General features: G+C 38.2%; 1 protein-coding gene and 1 pseudogene across 4 annotated transcripts in view; both read right to left on the minus strand.

The window, feature by feature from the left end:
- HDAC8 (histone deacetylase 8) overlaps positions 1 to 20,832 on the minus strand; it is a 236,960-nt gene that overhangs the window by 163,186 nt on the left and 52,942 nt on the right. The window lies entirely within an intron of this gene.
- LOC112299993 (synaptonemal complex protein 3 pseudogene) lies at positions 5,742 to 6,506 on the minus strand (annotated as a pseudogene).

Consider the following 20,832-nt stretch of genomic DNA (forward strand, 5'->3'; position numbering starts at 1 on the left):
AGAGTGATCTCATTACAGTATTAAACTTTTATAAGACTTCTAGAAATCTAGAAATCAGCAATGGTTAAGAAGCCCCTCCCCCCTTAGTGCTCTGAGAGTAGTTAACTGCAAAGGACCACATTGCCCTCGTATATTCCAAGGGAAGAACCATCTTCATGCTTCCTAATAACTCCCATAAGAATCATGGATGACTTCTTTGTTTACCTGCCTTTATAAAACTCCTGGATCCTTTCCTTTTTTTGAGATGCTCCTAATTAACGAACATTCTCCCTATGGCAATAGCCTGAATAATGATGATGATGATGATGATGTCTAGAATTCAGAAAGGCCTTTGTGTGTAGTATTTCCCTAATATTTTCTTAAATTAAAGGAGCTCAGTTCTCATTGATTTAAAGAAATAAATGGCCCTGACTGTGTAGCTCAGTTGGTTAGGGTGTCATCCCAATATGCCATGGTTGTGGGTTCAATCCCGGTAGGGCACATACAAGAATCAACCAATGAATGAGTAGATAAGCGGAACAAGAAATCAATGTTTCTCTCTCTCTTCTTCTTCTTCTTCTTTCCCTAAAGTTAATAAATTAAAAATTAATTAGATAACTAAATAAGTGCTTAGCTAAACAGAATATTCCTAAAATTCCCAGAAAATAAGTAAATTGAACCTTCAAGACTTAATATGCTAAAAAAGTATTCCTATAAAGCAAACTCAGAGTCGTCACAAGAATGGCGGTGTGAGAGGTGCCCCTTATAGTTTAACAAGTTTCACAGCTATAATTGAACAAAGGATTCCCTGTTCTACACACAAACACATCTGAGAGATCTGTGCATTAAAACATCTGACAGTGGGTGATGGGTGAGTCCGAGTGAGCAGGAGTGGAGGGAAGGGAGGAAGAGCTAAGATGGGTGCTACTGATGTAGCTTGGAGCCCTCTCTGGGTCTTGGGAGAGGGGAGGAGTCACGTTGCCCCTGAAACTCACTTCAGCCCAGAGCTGCAGAGAAATAGGTGAGCGTTCCTGCAGGAGCGGTCAGTAGGCGCTGTGAATGAACCCAGTGACCTGGGCAGAAACAGAGCACAGAGGTGTGGTCAAGGTTGTCTGGAGACTGCCATTGCCAGGCACTAAAACAAACGCATAGAGCCTGTCCCTCTTCCCTCACCTTCCTAGAACTCCCCTCTCATCCCCCTCCCAGAGCTAGCAGCAGGCCCTAGAGGGGTAGCAGTCAGTTGCAGGCTACAGAGTACATTAACTGCAGCCTGAGAACCAGAGAGGCAGAAGTATTTTTCCCTAAGTTGCAGAGGGGGCACATTGTGGCTAATGCCAGTGGCAGGGGTGAAGATACAGAGGTGAGGTTGCTGAGGTCTGGCTTTTACCACTGCTGGGAGAACAAAGCCACAAAGGAACCAGCTGGCCTCTCCCAGCTCATCCCACCCCCACCCAATTCGGCTGCATTGCTGGCAGTGTCTGCATCAGGGTCTCACAGGTTCACAGCCCCATCGCCCACTACATCCCCCCCACAGGAGTGCTGCCCTGGGACTGAGGTGACCTGGTCACAGAGGAGATACCCACATCCCCAGGGAATACAAGGCATTTTCCACCACCCTTTAGAGATCCAGTGCAAGAGAAAGTAGGAAACTTGCACTTTAGAGCCACCTACTGGAAGTGAAAAGAAAGACTTCTTATCAACCTAGTAAGGAGAGAAATGCCACTCTTTGAATTAAAAAAAAAAAAAAAAAAGCAGATTTCATTTTCATAGATGCTTAGGCAGAGAAATAATCCATCAAATTCCATGAAAAAGCAAGGTAACGAGGCAGTTCAGAAAGAAAATTAAAAATCTCCAGAAAATAAACTTAAAGACATGAAAATATGTGATTTAAATGACAGAGAATTCAAGATTGCAGGTCTGAAAAAACTCAACAAGATACAAGAAAACACAAATAGGCAGTTTAATGAACTCAGAAGTAAAAATCAATGAACAGGAGTACATTCCCAAAGAGACTCAAACCTTAAAAATGAACCCAACAGAAATTCTGGCAGTGAAGAACTCAATAAAAGAGATGAAGAATGAACAAGTGAGCTTAGGAAGTAAAGCTGACCAGATGGACTTCCATTTGTTTATTTTTGCCTTTGTTTCCCTTGCCCAAGGTGATACAGCCAAAAAAAAAAATACTGCTACCAGAGAAATCTGAGATTTTACTGCTTATGTTCTCTTCTAGATTTTTATGCTTTTGTGGTCTTTTATCTATTTTGACTTTATTCTTGTGTATGGTGCAAGAAGGTGGTTTAGTTTCATTTTTTTGCATGTATCTGTCCAGTTTTCCCAGCACCATTTATTGAAGAGACTGTCTTTATCCCATTGAATGTTCTCGCCTCCCCTGTCATGTATTAATTGACCATAAAGGTGTGGGTTTATTTCTGGGCTCTCTGTTCTATTCCATTGATCTATACGCCTATTCTTATGCCAGTACCACAGTGTTTTGATTACAATGGCCTTCTAGAATAGTTTGATATCAGGTAATGTGATACCTCCAACTTTGTGCTAGTTTCTCAAGATTACTGAGGCTATTCGGGGTCTTTTTAGTTCCCTATAAATTTTTGGAATATTTGTTCTAGTTCTGTGAAATACATCATTGGTATCTTGATACTAGTTGCAGTGAATCTGTAGATTGCTTTTGGTAGTATGGGCATTTTAATGATGTTAATTCTTGCTATCAATTAACGCAGTGTATGCTTGAACTTATTTGTATCTTCCTCAAATTCTTTCTTCATTATCCTGTAATTTTCCACTTACAGGTCTCTTACCTGCTTGGTTAAAATTATTCCTAGGTATCTTATTTTGTTGTTGCTGTTGTAATAGTAAATGGGATTGTTTTCTTAATTTCTCTTTCTGATAGTTCATTATGAGTGTATAAAATGCCACCAATTTCTGAATATTAATTTTGTTTTGGTCTACTTTACCAAATTCATTTATCAGTTCTAGTAGTTTTCTGGTGGAGTCTTTAGGGTTTTCTATATACAGTATCATGTCATGTAAGAATGACAATTATTTCTTCCTTTCCCATTTCGATGCTTTTTATGTCTTTTTCTTGTGTGATTGCTGTGGCTAGGACTTCCAGTACCATGTTGAATAAGAGTGGTGAAAGAGAGCATCCTTGTCTACTTCCTGATCTTAATGGAAATGTTTTTAGTTTTTGCCCGTTGAGTATGATGTTGGCTGTGAGTTTTTCATACATGGCCTTTATTATGTTGAGGGATTTTCCCTGTATTTCTACTTTCATGAGTGTTTTTTATCATAAATGGGTGCTGGATCTTATCAAATGTTTTTCTGCATCTATTGATATGATCATGTGATTTTTATCCTTCATTTGGTTTATGTGGTGTATCATATTCATTGACTTGATAATATTGTACCAATGTTGCATCCCAGGAATAAATCCCACTTGATTTTGGTGTATGATCTTTTCTATGTATTGCTGGATCTGGTTTTTTGCTAATATTTTGATGAGGATTTTAGCATCTATGTTCATCAGAGATATTGGCCTATAATTTTCTTTCTTTGTAGTGTCTTTATGCGGTTTTGGAATTAGAATAATGCTGACCTAGTAAAATGAGCTTGGGAGCCTATCCCCCTCTTGAAATTTTTGGGAATAGTTTGAGAGGGATAGGCATTAGTTCTTCTTTGAATATTTAGTATAATTTGCCTGTGAAGCCATCCAGTCCAGGACTTTTGTTTGCTGGGAGGTTTTTTTGTTTTTTTTTTTTCACTGCTTCGATTTCACTAGTTGTAATTGTTCTACTCAGATTTTCTGATTCTTTCTGATTCAGTTGTGGAAGACTGTATATTTGTAGGAATTTATCCATTTTGCTGAGGTCATCCAATTTGTTGGTATATGAGGTCTGTCCATAAGGTATCCAGCCATGTAATATGAAAAATAGAGATATTTATTGAAAAAGATATAAGATAAAAAACATTGTACACAGGACAATGGCACCTCAGTCCCCTTCAAAGTAGGCATCTTGGGACCTCACACAGTTCTCCCAATCCCTATCAGCTGCCCTGTTGTATTTTCCTGAATCTCATCCACAGTCTGAAATCTCTTTCCCTTTCAAAGGTGATTTTACTTTTGAGAAAAGCCAGAATTTGCAGGTTGCCAAATCTGGGCCGTAGGGGGGCTGAGTCGCCTGGGTGATTTGATTTTTCACCAAAAACTCTGCAGGAGATGTGATGCATGAGTAGGCATGTTCTCATGATGAAGTTGCCAACCACCAGCTGCCCATAGCTGTGGCCTTCTGAAACATCCAAATAGTATTTGCAGAGGAATGTTCAAGCTTAATGCAAATTTGATGCAGATTCATTGCTCTACTTGCTCAGTCATTTTGAATGTCACAGCCACACAGTACACATGCTCACTCAATGGCATCTACTGCCCCCAGTGACTACTACAGTGAATTCGGCACTGTTCACACATGTACATTCCAGCCCACTCTCCTTTGCTGCCAGGTTACATTGATGTTGTGCAAACCATTCTCTATATATCAACAATGGCTGGACTTTTTCCAGACAGACCTCGTGTAGTTGTTCATAGTATTATCTTACAATTCTTTGTATTTCTCTGGCGCCATTTGTAACTTCTCTTCTTTCATTTTTGATTTTATTTATTTTGGTCGTCTCTCTTTGGTCGTCTGATTAAAGGTGTGCCAGTCTTGTTTTTCTTTTCAAAGAACCAGCTCTTGGTTTCATTGATCTTTTGTATCTGTTTTTTTTAGTCTCTATGTCATTTATTTCCACTCTAATCTTTATTATTTCTTTCCTTCTACTTACTCCTTGATTTGTTTATTGTGCTTTTCTAGTTCTTTTAGGTTTAGGGTAAGATTGTTTAACTGAGATTTTTCTTGATTCTTGAGGTAGGCCTGTGATGCTATGAATTTCTTTCTTGAGACTGCTTTCATTGTGTCCCGTAGAGTTTGGGGTGATGTGTGCGCATTTTTGTTTGTTTCTATGCAACTTTTTATTTCTTCCTCGATCTCATTGTTAACCCATTAATTGTTTAATAATATGTTATTTAACCTCAGTGTGTTTGAGAGTTTTGGAGCTTTTTATTACAATTGATTTCTAGTTTGATACCATTGCAGTCAGAGAAGATACTTGATCTGACTTCAATCTTCTTCAATTTGTTAAGACATATCTCACGTCCTAGTATGTGGTCTATCTTAGAGAATGTTTCATGTGCACTTGAAAAGAATGTATATTCTGCTGCTTTGGGATGAAATTCTCTGTAAATATCAATTAAATCCATCCAATTCAGTGCATAATTTAAGGCCACTGTCTCCTTGTTGGTTTTTTGTCTGGAAGATCTGTCCATGGATGTCAGTGGGGTGTTAAATCCCCTGCTATGACTGTAATGCTGTTGATCTCTCCCTTAATGTCAGCCAAGATTTAAAAATTTATTTATTTATTTTAAATTAAGTCATCTTTATTGCAAAGTTAATTGACAAGTGTTAGAAAAATTCACTATTACTATTAAAAAGTAGAAAGCTTGACACACAGTTTAGGAATTACTGTTATGAAACTGTTTAGATCTTATTTGGAGGTTAACAGAAAGAGGAGGCTTGCACTTACGCTAATGATTAACATGATGTAATATTTTAAATTAGAATTTTTGAGCCACTCTAAAGACTTATATGTCTCTTAGCTAACTTTATAATTGTATCATATAATTAGGTTCAGGTTCTTCCTTCAGAGAGTCATCAGAATAACATGGACTGAAGAGACTTTTGAACATTTGCCATCTCCTGCTACTGAGTATCCATCATAATTTGTTTTTGCAACATGGCCATTTCTTTTTTCAGTTCATTTTGTGCACCAGTAAGTAGAGTATCCTGATTCTTCTCCAGGTCCTCCATGCTCTCTGTGAACTGCTTGTATAACTGTTTAATTGTGTTCAGTCTCTGGCTCTGAACAACTCTAGATTTAGTTGAAAAACCTTTTGTTGTTGTTGAAACAAATTAGCTAGTTTTTCTTCTTGTTCCTCAGCTTTCTGCACATCTATCTCCCACTGCTGAAAAAGTCAGAAACTGCTAAGGAAATTCTTGGTTAAGCTTATGGCTTGCATCTTGTTGGGTTTTCTAAATATGTTCAATTTTCTGGTTACTGGTTTTGAGGGAAGCCTTGGTATACATTGCTAGTCTTTTTCTTTGCAAGAAGAGCATTGTTAATGTCAGCTCCAAATTTTTCCGGCATATTCTGAACTTCACCTTCCGTATCTTCAACTATTCTGCAGAAGACCTTTCCTCCCTAAGCTTATGAATTACTGGAGTCTTAGCTTCAGTAACGTGTTCCTCTGAACCACTCAGGTCTTTTTCATCTTCTTTCTCAAAGTCATAGGCTCTTGCAACCTGATCCTCCACTGATGTATTCCCAGATTTTCTGGTGTGTTTTTTCCAAAGGGCAACATATTTCCATGTTTCCTGACTGAGGTCTCTGCCTTGCAGCCCCCATGCTCCTCTGAAGATTTAAAAAAATATATTTAGGTGCTTCTATGTTGAGTGTGTAAATGTTTTACCAGGGTTATATCCCTCTTGTTAGATCAATTCCTTTAGAATTATGTAGTGACCTTTTTTGTCTCTTCTTATTGCCTTTGTTTGGAAGTCTATTTTCTCTGATACAAGTATTGTTCTTCCTGCTTTTTTGTTTGTTTCCATTTGCACGAAATATCTTCTTCTAATCCTTCACTTTCAGTCTGTGTGTATATTTTGTTCTGAGATGGATCTCTTATAGATACCATATATATAGGTTATGTTTTCTTATCCATTCTTCTACCCTATGTATTTTGATTGGAGTATTTACTCTGTTTACATTTAAGGTTATTATTACTAGGTACTAATTTGTTGCCATTTTGTTCTTTATACCTATTTGACTTCGGGTTTTTTTTTTTTTTAATCCCTCTTCTTAAAGCAGGCCCTTAACCATTTGTTGCAGTATGGTTTGGTGGTAATGAACTCCTTTAGATTTTTTCTTTTTTTGTCTGGGAAGTTCTTTATTTCACCTTCAATTTTTAATGGTAGCCTTGCTGGGTAGAGTAGTCTTGGTTGTAGTCCTTGGCTTTCATCACTTTGAATATTTCATGCCAGTCCCTCTGGCCTGAAGTCTTTCTGTTGAGAAATCAACTGACAGCCTTATGGTAACTGTCCATTTGGTGCTTCTAAGATTCTTTTTCTTTTCCTTTAAGCTTTGCCATTTTAATTATGATGTGTATTGTTGTGGGTCTCTTTGGGTTCATCTTGATTGGCACTCTCCATGCTTCCTGAACTTGTGTGACTTTTTCCTTCACCATTTTAGTGATGTTTTCAGCCATTATTTCTTGAAACAGGTTCTCTATCCCTTGCTCACTCTCTTTTCCTCCTGATACCCCTATGATGTGGATGTATTTGTGCTTGATGTTGCCCCAGAGGTCCCTTAGCCTTTCCTCATTGTTCAAAATTCTCTTTTCTCTTTGATGCTCTGCTTAGGTGCTTGCTGATTTGATCCTCTGCTTCATATAGCTTGCTGTTGATTCCTTCTGGTGCACTCATTTCAGTTACTCTATTCTTCACTTCCAAAGGGGTTTTTTTTTTTTATGGTTTCTATGACCTTTTTATGGTTTACTATCATTTTGTTTAATTTCTCACTGACATCATTCATTCTTCTCCTAAGGTCCTTGAGCATGCTTTTAACCACTGTGTTAAACTCTGCATCTAGTATCTTGGTGGCTCCCATTTCATTTACTTCTCTTTCTGGGGATTTCTCTTGTTCTTTCATGTGGGACGTATTTCTTTGCCTCCCCATTTGGTGTACCTTTTTGTGTATGACTGTGTGTATTAGGTAGATCTGCTATGTCTCCAAAGATCACCTGAGTTAGGTGATCCAAGAAATGTTTCTTGTATGGGTTATGTGCCCCCCTTTTTTGTAGTTGAGTCTTGAATGTTGTTGGCTCATTTGAAGGTGGAGTTAACCCTCAGGTTGGTTGACTATAAGGATAGACCTCCATCACAATGTATGAGTCACTGTTCAGGAGCTGCCCCCAAGGCAGAATTGTTCCCAGCAGGTTCTGGTGCCTGTCAGAGTCCACCTTGGGCTGTGCTGTTTGTGTGGCTATTTGGGTCGAGCTCTGGTGAGGTTTGAAGCCCACTAATGGTTGTGTTGGTTCTGGGCCCACCTGGATAGGGTTCCAGTGTAAGTCAGTGTCAAGATGTTATTTGTAGCAAGACTTGGGCTACCTGTCTGGAGCTACTATGCTCTGCACTGATTGTGGCTCTGGGTGTGTGTGGGAGGGGGAGAGCTGTGTACAAGCACCAGTTTCCTGCAGCTCTGAGCTGGGGGAAGATCAATAAAAGGTCCAAGGCTCTCTGAGGTCAGCGTCTTCCAGCTAGCTACTCCGCCACCCTCTGAAGTTGCCTGGACTTCCTCTGCATCCTTTTGAAGAAAGGCTGTGGAGTGGGCCCAGGCTGGCTGCATCCTACTGCCCCTTCCACATGGCACAAGCTCAGTAGGGCAGGGTGACTGGGTTAGGAGGACAGGGTTAATGGGTCTCCTACTTGGGTGCAGTGTGGTCATGTACTCAATGAGGGGAAAGTGGCCCCTACTCCAAAGCCATACCACTCAGTCTCTACCAGAGAATCTAACTCTAGCTCCCCCCAGAGGGGCACACCACTGGTTCAGGTTGGATAGTCAGCTGTCAGCACTGCAGAAGCAAGCTTGGTAGTACAGGGCCACTGGGACTTGGTAAAACAGATCGAAACAGTCCTCCATTGGGGGTGGCACCAGCCAAGCCCCCAGGAGGGGAGTGAGCTCTATACTTCCCCTTAGATGCATAGCCACAGCCACTTTAGACCTAGACCAGAGCCTCTGAGGGAAGTGTGCTCCAAAGGTCCCAGTTCTTAACTGCTTTCCCTTCCCCTTGCAGATCTGAGCTCAGCAGGGTATGGCCACCAAGACTTGGGAAGATAGAACAAAACAGTCTCCCACTGAGGATGGTGCTGGTCAAGTGTGCAGGTAGAAGGGAAGACTGGCTCCTGTTCCAAAGCCTCAAAAGTTCAATGTGTGCCAGAATGTGTGCCTATAGTTTCTCCAGAGAAAGCAGACACCAAAGGTCCCTGTTCACTGAGGCTAACAGACCTTTCTGATGGACTCAAGTTTGGCAGGGTGGTGTCACCAGTATTTGGAGGACTGGGTTAGTTCACTCCCCAGGCTGGTGCTGTAACAATAATAGGAGTGCTAGACCCTGGGAGGATGGTGCCAGAGGGTGGTATGGGATATTGACTAAGGTCCAGGACCTCGTTAGCTGACCCTCCAGATCTCTCTTCGGGGCCACACCACCCAGATATTCTCTTTATGACTCCCGTGTGCCCTGAGTAACCTTCCCGCTACCAGAGCCTGGGCGAGTGCTCAAGAGTGAGCGCTTGTGTGTTGGCCCTTAGGAGTGCACCTGGGTTGCTGGCAGACTCCATCTTCTTTCTGAGTCCCCACTGATTTTCACTGCTAAATGCTGTTCAGGCTCCTCTACCTGGCCCTGGTGCTCTGGTTTGAAGGTTCTCATATGGGATTGTGACCCCATGCTACTCAGTGGTGACTTTTGCAACTGAGATATCCCTTCAGCTTCTCAGCTACTGCACATGGGCACAGGGGCCAGCCCTCTCTGTGTCTCTGCCCTTCTTGCCAGTCTCTGTGTACCATCTAATATAAATACTTGGATTTAATGCTGTTCAGCTGTCCTTCAGTTGGTCATTCAGGTTGATTGCTCTATAATGTAGCTTTAAATCTGATGTGGTCCTGGGAGAAAGTGTGTATAGCTTCAAGATACTCTGTAGCCATCTTGAAACTCCTCAACAATTACTTTAAATATAAATGGACTGAACTCACCCCTCCAAAAAAGGCACATACTATCATATTGGATCAAAAAACAAAACCCAACCATATGTTGCCTTTAGGAGACACATCTCAGCTGCAAGGACAAATATAGACTCAAAATGAAAGTGTGGAAAACTATTCTCCAAGCAAATGACATCCAGAGAAAAGTGAGTGCAGCCATACTTATTTATATCTGACAAAATAGATTTCAAGAAAACAAAGGTAATAAGAGGTAAAGATATACATTTTACTATGATAAAGGGGACACTATATTAAGAAGACATAGCACTTATCAAACATATATGCACCCATCAGGAAATACTGAAATATGTAAAGCAATTATTAACAGAAAGGGAGAAACTGACAAAAAACAATCATAGTTGGAGACCTAAATACTCCATTGACAGCTATGGACAGATCATCCAAACAGAAAATCAATAAAGAAATATTGGCCTTAAATAACACATTACACTAAATGGACATAATTGACATTACAGAGCCTTTAATTCAAGAACACCAGATTATACATTCTTCGCCAGCACACATGGAACATTCTTTTTTTAAAAAAAGATTGTATTTACTTAGTTTTAGACAGAGGGGAAGGGAGGGAGAAAAACATCAATGTGTGGTTGCCTTTGCATGCCCCCTACTGGGGACCTGGCCTGCAGCCCAGGCATGTGCCCTGACTGGGAATCGAACCAGCGACCCTTTGGTTTGCAGGCCAGCACTCAATCTACTGAGCTCTACCAGCCAGGGCCACATAGAACATTCTTAAGAATAGACCATATGCTGGGACATAAACTAGCCTTTACAGATTTAAGTAGATTGAAATTACCAAGCATATTCTCTGACCACAATGCTTTGAAATTAGAAATCAACAGGAAAAAGAAAGTGGGAAAAACTACAAATGTGTGGAGATTAAACAACATGCCACTAAAGAACAACTAGGTCAAAGAAGGACTAGAAGGAGAGATCAAAACACACACAAGGACACATGAGAATGACAATATGACACGTCAAAACTTGGAAAGCAGCAAAAGCAGTAGTAAGAGGGAAGTTTACATAGCATTATAGGCCTATATCATGAAACAAGAAAAATCCCAAATAAATAACCTAATATTACAACTTAAAGACCTAGAAAAAAAAATAATTGCAGCCTAAAGTCAGTAGAAGGATGGAAATAATAAAAATTGGACCAGAGTTGAATGAAATAGAGAACAAAAAGTCTATAGAAAAAATTAATGCAACAAAGATCTGGTTCTTTGAAAAGATTAATGAAATTAACAAACTTTTGACTGGACTCACTAAAGAAAAAAGAGAAAACTCAAAGAACAAAATCAGAAATGAAAGAGAAGTTACAACAGACACTACAAAAATACAAAGGATCATGCAAGAATACTATGTAAAAGTATATGCCACCAAACTCAATAACCTAGAAGAAACAAGTTCTTAGAAATATATAAACCTCCTAGACCAAATCATGAAGAACTGGAAAATTTAAATAAGATCAAAGGCCTAAATATAAGATCTGAAACAATAAATTACATAGCAGAAAACATAGGTACTACACTTAAGAACTTTGGTCTTAGATAGGATTTTATAAACTTGACCCCAGAGGGAAGGAAAGTAAAGGCAAAAAAAGTGTGGGACTATATCAAACTAAAAAGCTTCTGCAGAGCAAAAGAAACCCTCAACAGAACAAAAAGGAAACCAACATAATAGAGAAGGTATTTACAAACAATAGCTTCAATGAGGGGTTAATATCCAAAAGATATAGCCCTGGCTGGTGTGGCTCCGTGGATTGATCACCAGACTGAAAATCAAAGGGTTGCCAGTTCAATTCCTAGTTAAGGCACACGCCTGGGTTGTGGGTCAGCCCCCAGTAGGGGGCATGCAAGAGGCAACCACACATTGATGTTTCTCTTCCTCTCTCCTTCCCTTCCCTTCTCTCTAAAAATAAATAAATAAAATCTTTTTAAAAAATATCCAAAAGATATAAAGAACTCATACAACTGAACAACCTCAAAAAGAAACAATCCAATTAAAATTCATCAGAGGACCTGAACAAAGAAGACATATAAATGCCCAAAAGGATATATAAAAAGATGCTCAACTTCACTATTAGAGAAATGCAAATCAAAACTACAATGAGATACCACCTCATACCTGTTAGAATGGCTATAATCAAGACAGGTAATAACAAGTGTTGGAGAGGTTGTGGAGGAAAAGGAACCCTTGTCCACTGGTGGGAAAGTAAGCTGGTACAGCCACTATGGAAAACAGTATGGAGGGTCTATGGAGGGTCCTCAAAATCTTAAGAATATAGTTGCCACATGACCCAGCAATACCTCTTCTGGGTATCTACCCCCCAAAATTGAAAACATTTATTCATAAAGATAGATGCTCCTGTATGTTCACTGCAGCATTATTCATGGTGATGAAGACATGGAAACAACTAAGTGTCCCTCGATAGATGACTGGATAAAGAAGATGTGGTACAAAAATACAATGGAATACTACTCAGCCATAAAAAAGATAAAAATACTGCCATTTGTGACAACATGGAGAGATCTTGACAATATCATGCTAAATGAAATAAGTCAGATGGAAAAACTCAGGAATCATATAATTCCACTGATATGTGGAATGTAAAACTGAAAGCAACAAGTGAACAAACAGGACAAACAGACACAAATTCATAGTCATACTATGAGTTGTCACAGTATGGTGGTTATCAGAGAGAAGGGGCAGGGGTAGGGAGAGGTAGTAAAGGGGATCAAATACACGTTGTCAGAAGGAGACTTGACTTTGGGTGGTAAACAATGCAATATACAGATGATATATTACAGAAATGAATACTTGAAATCTATATAATTTTATTAACTAATGTAACCCCAATAAATACAAGAAAAAAATTAAAAAGCAAACTTAAATGTTGTAAGAATTAATATTCCTATAATTTAGGTAAATCTTTGACTAAGATGACTAATAATTTTGGTTTACTACGATCACCTATCTTCCCTGGTTTACCAATGTTAAGTATAATATACATTTAGCCCTGGCTGCTGTGGCTCAGTGGATTGAGTGCTGGCCTGCAAAAAGGGTCACTGATTCAATTCCCAGTCAGGGAACATGCCTGGGTTGCAGGCCAGGGCCCCACTAGGGGGCTTACAAGAGACAACCACACATTGATGTTTCTCTCCCTCTCTTTCTCCCTCCTTTTCCCTCCCTCTAAAAATAAATAAATACAATCTTTTAAAAATATATACATTTAGATTTTTATTCTACATTGGCATATTCTTCTAAAACTTATACAGGTTTACCAGTTGAATAAGCTAACATTAATTCTACTAAATGTTTGTGACTATGACAAATGTAAATTTGTTCAACCAAATTGAGTCATTATTCTAACCAATTTTATTTCAACACAAATTATATTTTGTAATATGTGAGTGTGGAGATAATTTACAAGATGTTTAGGTAACAAACTTTGAGCTGATACTAAATTTTGTTAATTAATGGGTATTCATCAGGTACCTAAATTATTTCTAAGAGAATGCCATTAATTACCAAGCATAATTTTAAGTTTATATGCTTTTGCTTCTTATTTTTACATGCCACCAAGATACTATATGTATTTGGGTCTATTAATGACTGACCATGTTATTTTTTTTGCTACTTAGAGAAGTGCATGGATATAGGAAATGGTAGATGTTTCACAGAAGGGGAACTTGATTTGTTGAGGTCAAAGTTGACTAAGGTTAGATGGATTTATTTATAAAATTTCCAAAAAGAACTTTAGTATCAAACACTATACTGATGCAAAACTATAATTTGGTTTTCTTTCTGTTAAAATGACATTTAAAAAATTATTTGTCTTTTCTTAATTTTAGGTTGTAAAAGCTTTGCTTTGCAGGGGTGTCCAACCTTCTGGCATCTCTGTGACATGCTGGAAGAAGAAGAGTTGTCTTGGGCCACACATTAAATACATTGTGACATGTAATCACACAAAAAAATCTCATAATGTTTTAAGTAAATTTATGATTTCGTGTTGGGCCTCATTCATAGCCAGTCTGGGCTGCATTCAGCCTGCGGGCCACAGGTTGGACACCCCAATACAGTGTAAGTAATCTTCCTCTAATGAAGATTCTGTGTCTTAGTAGAATGACCTATGGTTTATATTGACTTTATGTTCTGGATTATTTAAGGGTTTTCGGGAACAACTATAAAGGACACATGGACAAAACCAAGGGGGCTTGGAATCAGGGGAGCGAGGTAGGGATGGCTGGGGTGCGGAGGAGTGGTGGGGGGTAAATGCAGACAACTGGACTTGAACAACAATAAAATAATTTTTAAAAAAGAAAGCAGTCTTCTCACTTAGGAAAGAGATGAGGTTCTTTACAATCAAATCCTGTCCTATGTTCGCTTTTATGATCTTTTATCATCATTTTGGTTAGATAGAAAAGCAAGTGTTATCTTTCTGTTACCCATAAGCCTATCTTAACTGAGTCCCACAGGGTCCCTGGAAAATCACAAAGGATTTATCCTTTCATGTTATAAAAAGAGAGGTGCTAGAAATAATTAGGTTTATTCAGTATGTTACTATTGATGAGATGCATGGGAAGAATTGCCAAATCAGAAGAGATACTCAGCCTTCCCTAGGTTACATTGGTACAGGCAAAATGCTGTTATTTATATATTCCAGAAATTGTGTGCTGTATAGGAAGTGCCTAGAGATTCATCAGCATCCTCGCTGGCCATATGTTTCTATTTGTCAGAGTCCCGATGCTGCTTTGTCAGATCTTAGACAACTACAGTATAGTGTTTTAGGTCATAATTTTTTAATTTTTTAAATGTTAACTTGGTCTTAACTCCTTTATTTTAAATCTAGCATCTGTTAGGTCATTAGTTTTCAATTGGGGATTCATATCAATTACCTATGAAATTTTATTAATATTTAGATGTTTAAGACCTACTCCGGTTTACTAAATCTCTTTACTTGATATTCTCAATATATTCTGACTATATACTTGGTATATTTATTGTATATTTTATCAGGATTATTATATATTTGAGGATTTTTTATCTCTATAAGATTATGTTCATCCATTTTTATAAATTAGATACAATATCATCTCTGAAAATAGGTTTAATCATTATGTCTATGCATATTTTATCTAAAAATTTTGGATTGACTTTTACCTTGTTTTGCATGCCACCGAAACAGCCACACATCCCTGTCGGCTGCATTGTTATTCTTGTAATAAGCTCTCATCAGAACCTTCACTTTTGAAAATGATCAGTAGTAAGTTAACCACATTTATTTTGTAAGTCTTTTGTCATCTATAGATAGTTTTTTATGTTTTAATCTGATAGGTCCCCAAAAGCACTTGTAATCAAATACAAGCTAGAGTGCTTCATCTTCAACAGAGAAAGACTGTTGCAGAGCCCCCATGGAAAAGAATTATGCCAAGTACTGTTGATTACAGGCTTCTGATTGTAGAGTTTAAATAATTTTGAGACCATACCAGTGAACTGAATCAGGATTTCAAGAACTCTACTTGAGAAGCAGATGGATTAATGAGACTGCTAACACCGGGTTGAATGAAACAAGAAATAATCACATAGACCTGCATGAACTAATGAGGTATAATTGTGGCTTTTATTTAGAATATTGCTGACATTTTAATGTTCTGCTTTCTGGATGTATAAGGAACTTTCTTCTCTTTTCTCTTATCCTATTTGTAACTCATAATAATTTAGTAAACCATACTTTTGTAAATGGAAATGAACCACTCGTAAATGATATCTTATCCTCCCTGTCTGAGCCCTCTAGGATTCAGAAACTCTTATTGAGTATTGTTATTTTTATATTAATGTACTTATCTGCATAGGCTCAGTAAGAACCTGCCTGTCCTACTTGTTATCATGGCATGATTAGAAGCACTGGTTATATAACCAAGGCCTTGTCTGGAATGTCATATTTGTGAATGATGCTCATTGAATCAGATATGATCAGATACTTTGAAGAAACTAAGGTTGACTTTATGGAGCCACTGCACACAAAGCCCTCTTGGGAAAACTAGCCTGCTACCTGTCTTACAGGGCTCTGGGCAAGGAAGGTTTCTTCCCAGTAGGCCCTGGAACCTTAGAATATGTGGGGAACTCCAAGAAGAGTTCCCTCAAATTTATAGGTACTACAGGTAAAATCTTCTTCACTTGGCTTCCTAACCTTAATAGACTTTTAAAATTTCAAACTGAGATTTCTTATGGAAATTTCTAGCAAAGCGAGCTTAAGTTCTATATGGTAAATTATTATTCTTCCTAATGAGACCTAATTTTTACTGTTTTTATTGATGCTATTATTCTTGCTAGTGAGGTTAAATCTAATGAGACCTAATTTTTATTGATGCAAAATTCACATAAATAAAAATAACCATTTAAAATTATATAATCCGGTGGCATTTAGTGCACTTATAACGTTGTGGAACCATCATCTTAATCTAGTTCCGAACCTTTTTTTTTATTTTAATTTTTTATTGTTATTCAATTACAGTTGTGTGCCTTTTCTCCCCATCCCTCCACCCCACCCCAGCTGAACCCCCCTCCCTCCCCCACCTCCACCCTCCCCCTTGATTTTGTCCATGTGTCCTTTATAGTACCTCAAAAAAAATCCCTGCACCAATTAAGCAGTCATTCTCTATTGCTCCCCTCCCCCTAGTTCCTGAAAACGAGCAATCAGCATTCTGTCCCTATGGATTCACCTAATTCGAGGTATTTCATGTAAGTGTCATCATACAATATACAATCTTTTGTGTCTGGCTTCTTTCACTTAGCACAATATTTTCAAAGTTCATATGTGTTGTAGCATGGATCAATACTTTTATTTCTTTTTATGGCTCAGTTATAGATATATACCACATTTGTTTATATAGTCATTTGTTGATGGAAATTTGGGTTGTTTACACCTTTTGGCTTTTGTGAATAATGGTGCTATGAACATTCATGTACCAGTATTTGAGTACCTGTTTTCAATTCATTTGGCTTATATACTTAGGGGTGAAATTGCTAGGACATATAGTAATCCTCTGTTTAATTTTTCAGGAACCTCCAAGCTGTTTTCTATAATGACTGCAGTGTTACATTCCCACCAGCCATGTACAAGGGTTCCAATTTCTCTACATCGTCACCATCACTTTTTTTCTGTTTATTTTTTTAATTTAAAAATTCTAGCCATCCTACTGGGTGTGAAGTGGTGTCTCACTATGAATTTGATTTGCATTTCCCTGGTGACTAATGATGTCAAGCATCATTTCACGTACTTGTTGGCATTTGTATGTATCTTTGGAGAAATGTCTGCTTGAGTCCTTTGCCCATTTGTAAATTGGGCTTTTTGTTGTTGAGTTGTAGGAGTTCTGTATGTATTCTGGGTGGCAGACCTTTTTTACAAATAGTTTTTGCAAATATTTTTTCCATTCTGTACGTTGTCTTTTTCACTTTCTTAATAATGTCATTTTAAGCACAAAAGTTTTTAATTTTGATAAACTCCCATTTACCTAATCTTTCCCTTGTTTATTGTGAGACTAGCCTTGTTTTGAGTTCAAAAATATTCTTTCTTTGAGATTATCTTTAATCAAAAGGGGAAATGACTGTATAGAGACATTTTGTGTTTCAAAGGAAAATTCTGCCTCATCTATAGCGCGCCATTCCAGGTTATCAGGATGTAGTTATTGTCTTTGAGCTATTTTGCATCTCTTTATAATGGCAGGTTACTGATGAGTATGCAAACTTTGAGGGGTTTTTTTGTGATAGAGACATTAACTTTCTTTTGTACATAAAAAACCAGTTTTGGTACCTATGTGGAAACTGGACTGGATCCTGTTACTTTGACCAAATTGTTGGTACTTAACCAAATTTTCAATTATCAGTTTTCTTCAGCATCTGGCTAATATCCTCCAAACTAATTTTTCCAATTTTTCTTCCTCTGCCTGACTTGGAGTAATCAAGAACTGAAACATGACTGCCCAAACCCCTATCAGGACCCTGCACTGCCTTACAGCTTGCTTTCTTCTCTGGGACCTGAAGCAGCCCTGCAAGCTCCAGCCTGATGACTTGATACAAACCTGGAAGAATTCATCACAGCGGCAGACCATGCATGACTGGAATTCCTCTTGAACAATCTGTTGCCTAGGCCACTAGGGAAGTCTAGAGAAATGCTTGGTCATGCATGTCCTTATATGAGAGGTAACCTAGATTATGGTCAATGTCACCAAGAGAACTGACACCCTAGGTCCATGAGTGCTACTGGAAAATGGAAAGGTTTTCCTCCACTCATGTCTTAGAAGCCACTTGACTGGTTACCTTCAGGTTCAATTCTTGGCTCATTACTGTAACCTAACCTTTTATATTAATATCTTTCTTTTTCATTTTAGTCCTCCTTCTTTTAAGATACCTGATCTCTAAGACCATAAAACAAGTGACTTTTGTCACCAACTCAACAGACAGTTCATCTGGTTTTACAGGAATAACAAGTTAAGACAGTCCTCAAGAGACTATTTCTTAGACCCAGCTTCATCCTACTCAGGAGGTTTAAAATTGCATCTGAGTTGCTCAGCAATGAAAGGTATTTGTCTGGAACAAAAGGGGGAAATGGTAATGCTGCAGTTTATTTGAGCCCTGTGTTCCCCAGAAATCAGTAATGGTTAAGAACCCCTTTCCTTGGTTTTCCGGGAAGAGGCTAACTGAAAGGGAACATCCTACCCTGACATATTATCCATCTCCATTTTTCCAAATGATTCCTCTAACACTCATAGATGACTCCCTTGTTTACCTGCCTGTCTCTATAAAACCCCAGGCCTCCTTCGTTTTCTTTGAGATAGTCCTCCTTAATAAATGTTCTCTCCATTGCAATAGCTGAAAAAAATAATTTGTCTCCTCAGTTGTCCAGCACATTTTGCCTTTCACATAATCAACACAGATGTATTCAGAGAATGAGAGCAGGTTTAGCAGATACATTTCTGAAAACTTTGAGAAATGTGCCTGCAACTTTGTGGCTAGGCATTCCTTTTTCTTAGAAACATCTAACTTCTTAAATGCCCTGCTAAACTTGCTAAACTGTAAAGCACAAAGTCATTGATTAAGAAAAAGAACTCATAGACACGGACAACAGTGTGGTGACTGCAGGGAGGAGGCGGATGGGTGGTGGGCAGTAGAAGAAGGGATAAGGGGGATAAATGGTAATGGAAAAAATACAATAAAAATAAACTACTAAAAAAAAGAAAGAAAAAGTGCAGGGCCCAGTCAACTACATTTGCTGTTTTTATGTCCATTACGCCAGAGATCAGGGATTCTTGGATCATGACTTCAAGACATTTATGTAAAACATCAGGTGGCTACCTCAACCTAGGCAGAGCCAGATACCTGCAGTGTTCAACAACTTAATTGTTCTTGGCAAATATTTTGTAACAATCATCCTTTTCTTTTTTGTTCTGGTATTCAGAATCAGCATTACAGATTTCCAGTGTTTTCTTATTTAGTCCTTCCTCAGACTTGCTCAGATATCTATTTTCTCTTTTAGTGTTACCATAACTCTTGTCATTCTTTAATTATAGCTATTTTGATTCTTGATAGTGGCATGGACCAAGGATAATTTTCCCCTTTCCTTTTTTTTTCTTTATTGTATTTTTTTCCATTACCATTTATCCGCCTTATACTCCCCTCCCCCTAGTAATCACGACACTGTTGTCCGTGTCCATGAAACAAGCTGTAGTGTGGTTTTGTTTTTCTCTGTTGTTGGCATATAACAAAAATAATAGCCAACATTTATTGATTCACCTGTGCCAAGAACTGTACTAGGTGCTTTCAGTATATTAATTCAATTAATTTTCACAACAGTCCTGTGAGGTAGGTACTATTATTATTTCCATTTCATCAACGAGGAAATGAAACCATAGGGAGATTAAGTAACTTGTCCAAGGTCACACAGAAAGTAGCTGATCCTGAGTTTGAATTTAGGCAGTCTGGTTAATCAGCCCACAAGCTTAGTCACTTTGTTAAACAATTTTGATATCATTCTATCAACATCTATTACTTCTTCTATTTCTCATAATTTCCTCCACTTCCCCTTCATGCGTATGAACCAACCCAACTGTGTAATGTTGGTGAAATTAGTCTACTTTGTCAGTTTTCTCTTTCCTCTTCACTTGTCTTTCCCATGTACCACTTTTTCTGTTTGCCTCTATCCCCTTCGCCATTTTTCTTACTTGAATTTAAGAGCTTTTTGGTTTAGAAAACAAACCAGCACAGATCCTTCTAGTAGTAACTTTAATAACCCACCAAACTTTAATCATTTCAACTTTCAGGTAATGTGGATTTGGGAATTAAATGGGTTTTTAAAATCCCCTTCCCCTCAAAGCCAGTAAATGACCCAGGGCCAAATTTGCACAAATTGACTTTGCAGTGGTCCTTTCTTCTATAAACCCAATTTAGCTACTGACCTAGCACCTTTGGATGTAGAATTTAGACAGGACAATGTGTGAAAAAGGATTAGGTCAAAAGGCCCAGGTTGTTAATAGAAGCAAATCCATTAACTGAGTGACAAAACCAAAGATGTTATCCGGGAGACAAAATCAATGTGACAGCATCATAATTCTATAGAGTTCTCACTCTCTCCACACCATGTGGCATGATAAGCAGTCATATTGAAGACAGATGAAGGCTTAGGAGAGTAGAAATAAGGTAACATTTGCTTGACAATGAATCAAGAAAACGGACTCTGAATTTGTTACGGTGAAAAGTGCCAGAAAGCCACTTTTAGAATCCACGAACCATATTTCCCCTTGGATAATTATGTTGTCCAAGGTAAACTAGTGGAAAAACTGTAAAGCGGTTCTGTTTACCACCAAGAATCTTAGAGAGTTTATAAACAGAACCTAATATTTGCACTACAGAGCA

The sequence above is a fragment of the Desmodus rotundus genome, chromosome X, assembly GCF_022682495.2.
Source record: "Desmodus rotundus isolate HL8 chromosome X, HLdesRot8A.1, whole genome shotgun sequence".
NCBI classification, from domain to species: domain Eukaryota; kingdom Metazoa; phylum Chordata; class Mammalia; order Chiroptera; family Phyllostomidae; genus Desmodus; species Desmodus rotundus.